The sequence below is a fragment of the Petaurus breviceps genome, unplaced genomic scaffold (genome assembly GCF_028583685.1).
Source record: "Petaurus breviceps papuanus isolate PSGF00001 unplaced genomic scaffold, PetGlider_PUasm1.0 91023, whole genome shotgun sequence".
In the NCBI taxonomy this organism is placed as follows: domain Eukaryota; kingdom Metazoa; phylum Chordata; class Mammalia; order Diprotodontia; family Petauridae; genus Petaurus; species Petaurus breviceps.
Genome location: NW_027187398.1, coordinates 6,965,270 through 6,978,682, shown reverse-complemented (window position 1 = coordinate 6,978,682; position 13,413 = coordinate 6,965,270). Strand labels below are relative to the sequence as shown.

The 13,413-nt window shown below is 37.6% G+C and overlaps 1 protein-coding gene across 1 annotated transcript in view; it reads left to right on the top strand.

The window, feature by feature from the left end:
• Positions 1–13,413, top strand: part of NUP210L (nucleoporin 210 like) — a 118,554-nt gene that overhangs the window by 44,006 nt on the left and 61,135 nt on the right. The gene's annotated exons all lie outside the window — the stretch shown is intronic.

Sequence of the window (13,413 nt, the reverse complement as noted above, 5' to 3'; positions counted from 1 at the left end):
CAAAAACAAAACAAAAGCCTGTGGTCTAGAAAGCAGGCATTCTTTATCCATTTGATTTTTCCCATGTGTCTGGTTAGGCCAGACTCTTGGTTGTAGACGCAGGGAGCTCTGCAGCTTTTCCAAGTTTGGTGCAGTCAACACCACGTCAGCTGCAAGTAGGAGCATCTAAAGGATGATCTCAGCTATAGGGAAATTTCCCTTTAGTTTGAAACTCTATACCAAATCTCCTCCTGGGCAGTGGTCAATGTTTGGTGATCATGCCTTGTTTTATGCCTCACCTGATTAGCAAACTTTATCTTTGTGTTATGATTATCCCTGTTTTGCATAAGACCGTATGACTGCTATCTGAGTCTGGGATTTAGTCCAAGATCTCCATTGTCACCACAATATACACCATACTACACAGACTCTCTTGTTCTAGACAGCCAGTAGGCCAGTTTATGGGGCAACCAAGTTCCTGGCTCACAGTCTGCCCTCAGCCCCACTTTTTACCCTAATACTATGGGACTTATTTCTATATACATAGACATATTTCGATATACATAGATACTCCCTCAAATACCCTAACATCCTAGTTCCTCAGCTTACTCATTTCATATGACCAGTATACTCCTCCACTACTTGAGCTACACACAGAGATATGTCATAACCTTGATCTTGCTATCAGTCACAGTTGTTCCATTTTCATATTCATGAATTCTTAAATTCCCTTATATGAAAAAAAATTCTCTTATATGATCCAAATCTGTTGTTGTTCCTACCTCTTTCTCTGTCTTTCCATTCTAAATTCTTCATCGTCACCACCACTTCTCATCCTCTCATCCCTCAGACAGACCATAATGTCAGCCCTGTCTACATTTCTTTCCTCCATTCCCAATCTTGACTACTCGGTGATACAACTCAATGTTCCAGTGCCTTCTTTTCTGGAGTCCCTTCTCCCTGTCTTTTATCAAAGATTTTTGCCCTTACAAACCTCAGCCTTGGATTATTCTCACTATTTGCTACCTTGGCTTCTATTCACATGTTGCTGAACTAAACTGGAAAAAATCATGAAACCATTCTGATTGAGTACATTGAAAAATTGCATAATCTCAACTGGTTTCTCACCATGGCAAAACAATCCATTTATGCCTCCCTAATCCATACATCATCACACTTTTCCCAAACCTTTTCATCCCTCAAATCTCCCATGATCCTCCCCCCCCCCCCAAGCTGAAAACTTTGCCTCATGTTTACTTGAAAAAAAAAAAATTAAGGCCGTTCTCTGAGAGCTCCTTCTCCCTTCCTCCTCTTCTCACATCAGATAGACATCTTCCTCCACTATCTCTTCCTTCATCCATTTCACCTGAAGAGGTGGCCCTTCTTGCCAAGACTAATCGCTCTACAAGCACAAATGATCCCATTTCATCTCCTTTTCTCCAGTAGATTGCTTCTTCAATCATCCCTAGTCTCTCATTAATCTTCAGTCTCTCCCTACTACTGACTACTTCCCAATTTCCTACAAACTTGCCCTCATCTCTCCCATGCTCAAAAAGCCCTTATTTGATCCATCCATCTTCAGTATCATCCCATTTTTCACCTCTTTTTTGGAGTAAAACTCCTTGGGAATGCAGTCTACAATAGGTGTTTTCACTTCCCTTACTCTCACTTTCTTCTTTTTTAGTTCAGTCACTTTTTTAATCTAGTACTTTATTTTCCCCCAGCTACATGCAAAAACAACCTTTAACATTCATTTTTAAAACCTACTCTCACTTTCTTCTTTACTTTGTAGTCTGGCTTTCAGCCTCATCATACAATGAATCTCCCCAAAGTTACTAATGATCTCTTAATTGCCTAATCTAGTCTTCCTTTTAAAACTTTAAATTCCATTTAGTTGGAAGTTGTAAACATTTAGTATGGCAACATCTATTTAAAATATCATTCATATATATATATATTTTGGAGTCAGTGTTATGTCTGTAAGATGGGATAGGAGTGGGGTAGTATTTGTGACACTTTCTACTACTCTGGTTCCCATAGAGTTTATTTGTTGATCTCTCAAAGATATTTGGGATTTATATTTGCAGTGCAAAGTTTTGTAGCACATGGATTTGTTGTCTGTTGTTTACAAAGGGTCATGAGTTTCTACTGTACCATTAAGACCACTTGATTGCATCTTTTAAAATATTTGGTAAACCCTAAATCTATACAATCTTCATTGGTATGTTGTTTCTATCATTTCCTCGCAAAATCTGTGTGGATCAATAAATCTGACAACAACTTGATCTTGTAATCTGCTTGATAGCATTTGTTTGAAGCTCCTTTGTCAATATAATGTTGGTTGGTTCATGAGAATGTTTTCCCTGGCCAGCCTTTTGGCTATATTCTTAGATAATTATCTGCTTCATAGACTCCATGAATTGGTAAACTAGTATTAATTACATTCAGTAAGTCTAATCAGTGGTCCAGTAGCATATAACTACTGTCAGCCTCATTTATTGCTTTACAGAGTGGTATCTGTTCCAGAAATATTTTGTAAGTTTTCTAGCTGCTTATCATATGTGATCTGAAAATATCTATCACTTTTCCTCCCCTTTGATACAACATTGCTCATTCTTTTGTACTATTTTGGAGTGATAGGCCCTATCTTTTCATTTATACTTGTATGAGTTTTTGTTTGGATATTTTCAAAAAATGTGATAATTCATTTTTCCTTTCCAAAAGTGTACATTTTGGGGGCAGCTAGGTGGCGCAGTGAATAGAGGAGTGGCCCTGGAGTCAGGAGGACCTGAGTTCAAATCCAGCCTCAGACACTTAACACAAAAACTAGCCCTGTGAACTTGGGCAAGTCACTTAACCCCAATTGCCCTCCAAAAAAAAAAAAGGCAAAACAAAAGTGTACATTTTAACTAGCATTTTGAAGGTGTATAATTTGTTCTAAAAATCTTTCCATTGAACTGTCACTTTAGGATGTCATTAAGTTTCTTGATTTATATAACTATAGATTTCTCTTTGATAACTTTATGTTCATTGTGGCTTGCACAGACAATACCCAGGTAAGTAAGACCATTTTGTCAGTATTTCCTTAGTCCATTGGTGAAAGTTGATTTAACTGTTTTGAGTCATCAAACAAAACAATGGTAACTTAACATGTTAATGAATCCTGGATAAAAAGTTTCCTAAACTTTTCAGTCTGCTCCAGGATAAATGGCAGACAATCACTTTAATTAGATTTAGAAGTTCCTGATTTAAGTCTGATTGCCACCTTTTACCATTTTGTGGGAATTTAGAAATTTCTTGTTAAACTTAGAAAGTGTATAGGTCCTTGATAAGTAGAAAAGGGATTTACTGGAGGGCATTATTTCAGATTTTTGTAGTTAAAGAAAAAGTAGCAAGGGTATCTTGCTAAGGTTAAGGTCTCCCCACCACTACCACCACCCCAGCTTCTTTTTATTGTCTTTCTCCACTGGATTGTGAACTTCTTGAAGGCAGGAACTATCTTTTGCCTACTTGCAAAGCCTCAAAGAGAAATTTGAATTTATCGCTGCCCCAAAAAATTATTCTGTAAGAGCTCAAACAAGATTTTAAAAATCAAATAAGAGAGGTAGAAAAAAAATTGGAAAAAGAAATGAGAGAAAATTAAATAATAAGAGACAGCATCTTGGTAAAGGAAGCACAAAAAATGGAAGATATACAAAAATTTTCTGAAGAAAATAAGTCCTTAAAAAGTAAAATTGGCCAAATGGAAAAGCAAGTACAAAAATTAATTGAAGAAAATAAATCCTTAAAAATTAGAATTGGGCAAGTGGATGCTAATGACTCTGAGACATCAAGAATCAAACAAAATCAAAAGAATGAAAAAATAGACGAAAATGTAAAATACTTCATTGGAGAAACAATTGACCTGGAAAATAGATCCAGGAGAGGTAATTTAAGAAGTATTGGAGATAACAGGGGGCATAGTCAAGATGGCAGAGTAGAAACAGGACTTCTGTGGGGCTCTGGCTTCCACCTCCCCCAATTCATGTAAATGGGGACTCTGAACAAATTTTGGAGCTATAGAACCCACAAAATGACACAGAGAAGCTAACCTCCTGCTGAGGATAGCCCAGAAGGCCAGCAGGAATCGGCCAGCACAGCACTCTGGGAGCCGGGCCCAGCCCCGCAAGCCAGAGGTTTTAGCCCCAGAGCAGGCCTGAGCAACCACTGGCTGGAGGGACTTCAGATCACCAGTAGCGGTGGCGATTTCCAGAATTATCAACACATAGATGCCAGGGACAAAGTGAGAAGTCAGTGCAGTGTGGACTTTGGGATCTGGTAGTTGGGAGTGTGATTGGACTTTGCCTCCAGGGCAAAAACATGCAGCTGCTGTCATGTGGCAGCTTCAGCTCCTGGCCTGCAGAGTGTAGGGGGACCAAGCAACCAATCTGAGGGGTAATCACTCTTGCTTTAACCTGCTTGGAACTGGATTTTGGTCTAGGATGGAGGTCCTGGGGTGTGACTAGCTTGCCAGAGCACATGGAGACTTCAGAGAGGGCACCCAACTAATACCTTCAGCAGCTGATAAAACCCCAGCATTTGGTACAAAGCTCCCCTGTCTGGTGGCAGAGTCCTACTGTGGTAAAAAGCCCAGGGGTCAAGTGATTGAGTGGTGATATGAGCAGGCAAAGGAAGCAAAATAAACAGAATAACCCAACTTTATACTCATATTTTGGTGACAAAAAGGATCAAAGCATGGAACAGGAGGAAGACAGTGAAGTCAGAACTCCTGCACCAAAAGCTTCAAAGAAAAATACAGGCCATAGAGGACCTTAAGAAGCAAATAAGAGAAGTGGAGGGAAAATTGGGAAGAGAAATGAGAGTGATGCAAGAAAATTATGAAATAGGAGTTAACAGCTTGACTGAGGAAAATAACACCTTAAAAAAATAGACTAACTCAAATGGCAAAAGAGGCTCAAAAAGGCAATGAGGAGAGGAATGCTTTAAAAAGCCAAATTTGCCAGATAGAAGAAGAATCTCAAAAGCTCACTGAGGAAAATAATTCCTTCACAATTAGATTGGAGCAAATGGAAGCTAGTGACTTTATGAGAAATCAAGATGCTGTTAAATAGATCCAAACAAATGAAATAGAATTAGAATAGAAGGCAATGTGAAATATCTCATTGGAAAAACCACTGAACTGGAAAATAGATCCAGGAGAGATAGTTTAAAAATTATTGGACTACCTGAAAGCCATGATCAAAAAAACCCCAGAAATCATCCTCCAAGAAATTCTCAAGGAAAACTGCCCTGATATTTTAGAACCAGAGGGCAAAATTGAAGTTGAAAGAAACCACCGATCACCTCCTCAAATAGATCCCAAAAAGAAAATTCCTGGTAGTATTATAGTCAGGTTCTGAAATTCTTAGCTCAAGGAGAGAATATTACAAGCAGCCAGGAAGAAACAATTCGAATATTGTAGAAACACAATCAGGATAACTCAGTGTCTGGCAGCTTCTTCTACACTGAGAGATCGAAGGGCTTGGAATACCGTGTTTCCCCGATAATAAGACCTATCCCGAAAATAAGCCCTCCCCTTACTGTGTAAGATTCCTCTAAAATAAGCCCTCCCCCAAAAATATGCCCTATTGAGATTGCTACTGTAGTGAAGGTGATCCCCTGCGCTACACACTACATTACGGTACCCTCTGTATGCCCCCCCCCCCCCCCCCCCGTGAAACGCATGCCACGCTCCAAGCTGCATCCAATCAGAGCTGCAGCAGTGAGCGCGTCATCCTGTTCTTTATTGAATTCATTATTGAATAAAGGTACATTTTTTTGTTTACATTTACCTGTTTATTAAAATTGCTGTCAATGTTCATTAAAATAAGCCCTCCCCTGAAAATAAGCCCTCTGGTGTTTTTCTGTCCAAAAAAATAATAAGACAGTGTCTTATTATCAGGGAAACACGGTATGATATTCTGGAGGTCAAAGGAGCTGGGATTAAAACCAAGAATCACCCACCCAGCAAAACTGAGTATCATGTTTCAGGAGAAAATATGGTCATTCAGTGGAATAGAGAACTTTCAAGCATTCATGATGAAAAAACCAGAGTTGAATAGAAAATTTGACATTCAGATACAAGAAGCAAGAGAAGCATGAGAAGGTAAACAGGGGAAAAAAATCATAAGGAACTTATCAAAGTTGAACTATTTACATTCTTTCATGGAAAAATGATAATTGTAACTGATGAAACTTTTCTCAGTATGAAAATAGTTGAAGGGAATATAAATATATATATATGTCTGTATAGGAGGGTATATGGATATATATGTGAATGTGTGTATATATGTTTACAGGTATACATAGATAGAGGGCACAGGACCAATTTAATAGGAAGGGATGATACTTAAAAGGTGAAATTAAGAAGTAAGAGGGGAATATAATGAGAGGAGATGGGGAGAGACAGAATGGGGTAAACTCATAGAAGAGGCAAGGGAAAATGGTTACAATGGAGGGGGAAAACAGGAAGGCAAAAGGGAATGGGTCAACCTTATTCTCATTGAATTTGGCTCAGGGAGGTAATGACATACATACTAAATAGAGTATCTCACCCTATAGGAGAGTAGGGGGAAAGGGGATGTGAGAGGGGGGATGATGGAAGGGAGAGCAGGCTGGGGGGAGGGAAGTTGGAAGCACCCACTTTTGAAAAGGGACAGGATCAAAGTAGAAAATAGAACAAGTGGGAGGTGGGATAGGAGGGAGGGAAATATAGTCAGTCTTTTACAGTATATCAACTATGCAAATGTTTTGCATACTACACATGTATAACCTATACTGAATTGCTTATCTTCCCAGTAAGGGTTGGTGACAGGGGAAGAAGGGAATGAATCTGGAATTCAAAGTATTAAAATCAAATGCTTAAAATATATATATATATATATATTTACTATTATTAATACTATTTTACATGTAATTGGGAAAGAAGATATACAGGCACCAGGGCATAGAGATCCACCATGCCCTACTGGAACAGTTGAGGGGGGTATGGGAGAAGATATGGGAGAGAGCAGACTGGAGGAGGGGATATCCTGTGGGACTGCTATTTTGTGGTGTTGGGTAGGGGAAAAACGGGGAGAAAATTTATAACTCAAAATCTGGTGGAAATGAATGATGTAAACCAGAAGTTAATAAAGCACTTGGAAAAAAAAAAGTATTGGAGTACCTCAAAGCCATGATCAAAAAAAGAGCCTGGATTGCATCTTTCAGGAAGTTATCAAAGAAAACTACCCTGCTATTCTAGAGCAAGAAGGTAAAAGATAATTGAAAGAATCCATTGATCACCTCCTGAAAAAGATGCTAAAATGAAAACTCCTAGATATATTAAAGCCAAATTCCAGAACTCTCAAGTCAAGGACAAAATACTGCAAGCAGTCAGAAAACAAAGCAATTCAAATATGGAAGAATCACAGTCAGGATTACACAGGATTTAGCAGTGTCTGTGTTAAAGGATCAGAGGGCTTGGAATATGTATTCATTCTAGCAGGCAAAAGAGCTTGGATTACAACCAAGAATCAATTACCCAGCAAAACAGAGCATAATTTTTCAGGAGGGGAAACTAGTCATTCAATGAAATAGGAGACTTTCATATATCCCTCATGAAAAGTTTACGGAGCTGAACAGAAAATTCGATTTTCAAATATAAGACTCAAGAAAAGCATAAAAACATACACAGGAAAGAAAAAACATAAGTTGTTCAGTAAGATTAAATTGTTTACAACCCTGCATGAGAAGATGATAACTTGTAACTCTTATGAACTGTATCCCTATTAGGGCAGTTAGAAGGAGTATTCTTAGATAGAGGGTACAAGTATAAGTTGATTTTAATGGGATGATATAAAAAAATTAAGAGGTTAGAAAGGATTACACTGGGAGAAGAAGAGAGGGAAAGGCAGAATGGGGTTAATTAGATCACATGAGGTGTGATATAAAAACCCATTAACTGTGGAGGAAAGGGAGTGGAGGTAAGGATTGTTTGAACATTACTCTCATCAGATTTGGCTCAAAGAGACATACACACTCAGTTGGGTATAGAACTCTATCTTACTCTATAGGGAAATGGTAGGAAGACTGATAGAAAGGAGAACAGATTGAGGGAGGTGGTGGTTAGAAGTAAAACACTGATGAGTGACAGGGTAAAAGGGGAGAGAGAGAGAAAAGTATAAATGGGAAAATAGGATGGAGGGAAATGCACAGTTAGTAATCATAACTGTGATTGTGAATGGGATGAACTCCCATAAAATGGAAGTGGATAGCAGAATGGATTAAAACAAGAGACCTATAATATTTTGTTTATAAGAAACACTTTTGAAGCAGAGAGATACACAGAGTAAAGGTAAAAGGCTGGAACAGAGTATATTATGCTCCAACTGAAGTAGGAAAAGCAGGGGTAGCTTTCATGATTTCAGAGAAAGCAAAAGCAAAAATAGATCTATTTAAAAGAGACAAGAAAGGAAAACTACATCTGGCTAAAAGGTAACATCGGCAACAAAGTAATATCAATACTAAGTGTATCGGCAGGCTGAGCTCCCTCACTAACCACCTCCAATATCTATAAAATATGACTCCCTAAACAAATTTTAGAGCTACAATAGAAACAATCAATTTTGTTAAAGAGAATGATGATGCTCTTTCCCTGTCACCGCTGAGTTGAGCAGGAGGCAGAGGCTCCCGGGTGCTTTCAAGATTTAGCTTCACCCATGAACTGCTGCCATGGCTGAGGAAGGCATTGCTCCTGGAGGTGTAATGGATGTTAACACCACTCTACAAGAAGTGCTGAAGACCGCACTCATCCACAATGACCTAGCTCATGGAATTCATGAAGCTGCCAAAGCCTTGGACAAACGCCAAGCCCATCTTTGTGTACTTGCTTCCAACTGTGATGAACCTATGTATGTAAAGTTGGTTGAGGCCCTATGTGCTGAGCATCAAATCAACTTGATCAAGGTTGATGACAACAAGAAGCTGGGTGAATGGGTAGGCCTCTGTAAAATTGACAGAGAGGTAAAGCCCCGTAAAGTGGTTGGCTGCAGTTGCGTTGTTGTTAAGGACTATGGCAAGGAATCTCAGGCCAAAGATGTCATCGAAGAATATTTTAAATGCAAGAAATAAATAAATAAAAGCCTCGGTCTGGAAAATAAATAAATAAATAGATAGATAGATAAATAAATAAATAAAGAGAATGATGATAATGATACAATGTGACAAAATTTAAGGGGTGCAGCCAAAGCAATACTTTAAAGGGAAATCTTATGTCTCTAAATGCTTATATCCATAAAGTGGAAAAAGAGCAGATCAATAAATTGGGCATGCAACTAAAAAAGCTAGAAAATGAACAAATTTAAATCCCCAATTAAACACCAAGTGGAAATCCTGAAAATCAAATGAGAGATTAATAAAATTGAAAGTAAGAAAACCATCGATCTAATTAATAAAACTAAGAGCTGGTTCTACGAAAAAACCAGTAAAATAGATAAACCACTGGTTAATTTGATCAAAAAGAAAACCAAACTGACAGTATCAAAAATGATCAGTATCAAAATGAAAATGTGAAGTCACCACCAATGAAGAGGAAATTAAAGCAGTAATTAGGAGCTATTTTGCCCAATTGCATGCCAATAACTCTGACAATCTAAGTGAAATGGATGACTATTTACAAAAATATAAATTGGCCAAATTAGTAGAAGAAATAGAATACTTAATGGCATTTTAGAAAAAGAAATTGTACAAGCCATCATTGAACTCCCTAAGAAAAAATCCCCAGGGCTAGAGAGATTTACAAGTGAATTCTACCAAATAGTTTAAGAACAGCTCATTCCACTGCTATATAAACTATTTGGAAAATAGGCTAAGGAGTCTTACGAGCATTATCTGTAATGGGCATAAGCCTTCCCACTAAGATCAGAGGTGAAACAAAGATGCCCATTATTACCATTGATTCAATATTTTTTAGAAATAGCTTTAGCAGTAAGAGAAGAAAAAGAAATAGAAAGAATTCAAACAGGCAATGAGGAGACAAAACCATGACTCTTTGCAGATGTTATGATGGTATTAGAGAATCGACTAAAAAGCTACTTGAAATAATTAACAATTTTAGCAGAGTTGTGAGATATAAAATAAGCCCACATAAATCGTCAGCAGAACAAAGCTCAGTAGCAAGAAATAGAAAGGGAAGTTACATTTAAAATAACTATAGACAATATAAAATACCTAGGAGTCTTCCTGCCAAGACAAACCCAGAAACTATATGAACACAATTATAAAACATTTCTCCTGCAAATAAAGTCAAATCTAAACAGTTGGGAAAATATCATTAGCTTATGGGTAGGCCAAGCCAGTATAATAAAAATGACAATTCTACCTAAATTGATTTACTTATTTAGTGTCATACCAATTAAACTGTCCAAAAAAATATTTTACAGAGATAGAAAAAAATCTTAATAAAATTCACCTAGAAGAGCAAAATGTCAAAAATATCAAGAGAATTAATAAAAAAGAAAAGAAAGGAATATGGCTCAACACATCTCAGTCTATATTATAAAGTGACAATCATCAAGACTGTCTTGTACTGGCTGAAAAATAAAGTGGTAGATCAGTGGAATAGATTAGGTACACAAGATAGAGTACTAAACAGCCATAATAATCTAGTGTTTGATAAACCCAAAGACCCCAGCTTCTAGGTTAAGAACTCACTATTTGACAAAAACTACTGAGAAAACTGTAAAACAGTATGGCAGAAGGGGCGGCCAGGTGGCTCTGCGAGTAAGAGCACCAGCTCCAGTGTCAGGATGACCCGGATCAAATCTGGGCTCAGATACTCAGCACCACACCCAGAAATAACTGGCCATGTAACCTTGAGCAAGTTACTTAACCCTGATTGCTTTAAAAAAAAAACCAGTATGGCAGAAACTAGGTGTAGACCAATAACATCTTACACCACATACCAAGATAAGGTCAAAATGGATACATGATTTAGGCATAAAGGATGATGGCATAAATAATTTAGGAGAGCAAGGAATAATTTATGTATCAGATCTATGGGGAAGGAAAGAATTTATGACAAAACAAAAGATAGAATTATGAGATATAAAATGAATAATTTTTATTATAGTATGTTAAAATTTTTTTGCACAAAGCCCATGCAACCAAGATTAGAAGGAGAGCAGAGAGCTGGGAAACAATTTTTACAGCCAGTATCTCTGATAAAGGCCTCATTTCCTTTTTTTCCTTTCTTTTTTTTTTTTGCTGGAAGGCAGGGCAATTGGGGTTAAGTGACTTGCCCAAGGTCATACAGCTAGTAAGTGTTAAGTGTCTGAGTCCGGATTTGAAGGTATTTTTTTCTCTTTTGTTCTGTTTCTTCTTTCACAACAAGACTAATGTGGAAATACATTCTACATGATTGCACATATATAACCTATATTAAATTGCTTACTGACTTAGGGAGGGGAAGGAGGAGGAGGAAGGGAGAAAATTTGGAACTCAAAATTTTGTAAAAATGAATTTTTAAAATTTTTACATGTAATTGGAAAAAATAAAATTTTGTTAAAAAAAAAAGAAAAGTTGGCTCAGGTTTGGGTCAAAGAGGAAGCTGATAAAATGCTTTGCTAGGTAAATAATGTGCCAATTTACACTGAACCAATAATTGTGCATCTTATCCTGGCTTGCTACTTTCTAGTTTTACAAAGAAGCTGGTGTTTATTGCTTCTCTTGATGTAAATATCTGTCATTCATTATATTTTGGTGCACAAACTTTACTTGGCATTTATTCCAAATTATTTTATTATCATCTCATTCATTCTTATATTTTTCAATGAGATTTAGATAGAAATGGTCCTAGGACAAATTATTATCCTATTATTATATATTTAACATTTTATAGTTTTTCATGAGTGGATAAAACAACTGCTTTTTATAAGTGAATAAAAGTCTTAACATTAATGAATTGCTGCTGGGTGAAGGGGTTGAGACATTGTGTCTACTCCCTTCCTCAATAAGGAACTTATTTGCTCTAGACTCATGTATGTTGTTCAGACCATGTTTATTCCTAAGGGAACCTGACTATGTAGAAAAGAAGTCAGCCTCCTTTTCTCACATCCTTTGTCTCAGTATGTTCCCCTACCTTGGCAACGTGGGGAAAACTTAAGAATTAGGCATTTGTGCATATCTAGGTCTCCCCAAGAGGGAGAAACTAAAAAGATACTTGTTATAGAGTATAAATCACTTATGGGATAGGTATTTATTTATTTCCTATATACAAAAGAAATATTAAACACGAACTCACACTTGACAGAAACAAATATGAACAAGTGGCAATACTAACTACTGCTCTGCTGTGCCTATAGGTTAATACTTGAAACTATCTAACATGAAGCAATTTACTCGACTGCTGGCATTTTACATTGCACATCAGTCTGGCACTATGTTCCTCAAAGTTCCATGTTTTGGTAAAAATGACCCAATTGGGCTCATCCTCTTGTTGTGGTCATCTTCTTCAAGGGAGACTCCTCTCCTTGCTGCCAATCATCCCCAATTAAAAGGACTCAGGTCCACTGAATTACTCTAGTTCATAAGGTCATCTCCAAGCCTGGACACATCTACCTTGAGATCTATATTAAATCAGTTGCTCAGGGAGGAAGCACAAAGTAGAAAACGCAGCTAGAGACCTAAGCAAAGTTTGTCTAGTTGGGTCCCTACTATTCTAGTTAACACATGGGAAAATTTTGCCTTTAACACTTTTTGTTCTCCCCTCACTCTTTTCTTCATTCCTTAATCTAGTCCTATAATCATTTCTTTCCTCATGTCCCCAACCTGTTCTGATCATCCCTGCCAAGCTTGATTTTGCAATACTACTTTGAACATGCTAACCCACTTTACTCAGCAAGCCTTCATTAATTCCCCTTAGCCTACCAAATACATTTCACACTCAGCCCTCCCATAGCTTTATCTCTTCCTATTCTCCTTACCCTTTTCTCTAATTGAACTGAGCTACTCAGCTTTCTTTGTACATAATTCTCCTACCTTCCTTCCTTTGTTCATGCTATTCACTCTTTTTGGAATATCTTCTCCTTACATCTCACTTGTTGAAATGCTTTTTTGTTTGCTTGTGGGTTTTTTTTTTTTTTGCTTTTTCGAGTGGGGAGGGCAGGGCAATTGGGGTTAAGTGACTTGCCCAAGGTCACATGGCTATTAAGTGTTAAGTATCTGAGGCCGGATTTGAATAAAGGCCCTCCTGACTTCAGGGTCGGTCCTTTCACTTGAGATGAAATCTTAACCATCCATCAGGTCCCAGATTACATGTCTATCCTCCAGGATACCTTTCTTCCCCCTTATACTCTTGCCCTGTCCCACCCCCATCCAGAATTTGTCTCCCATCCTCTAATTTGCATAGTGACTGAA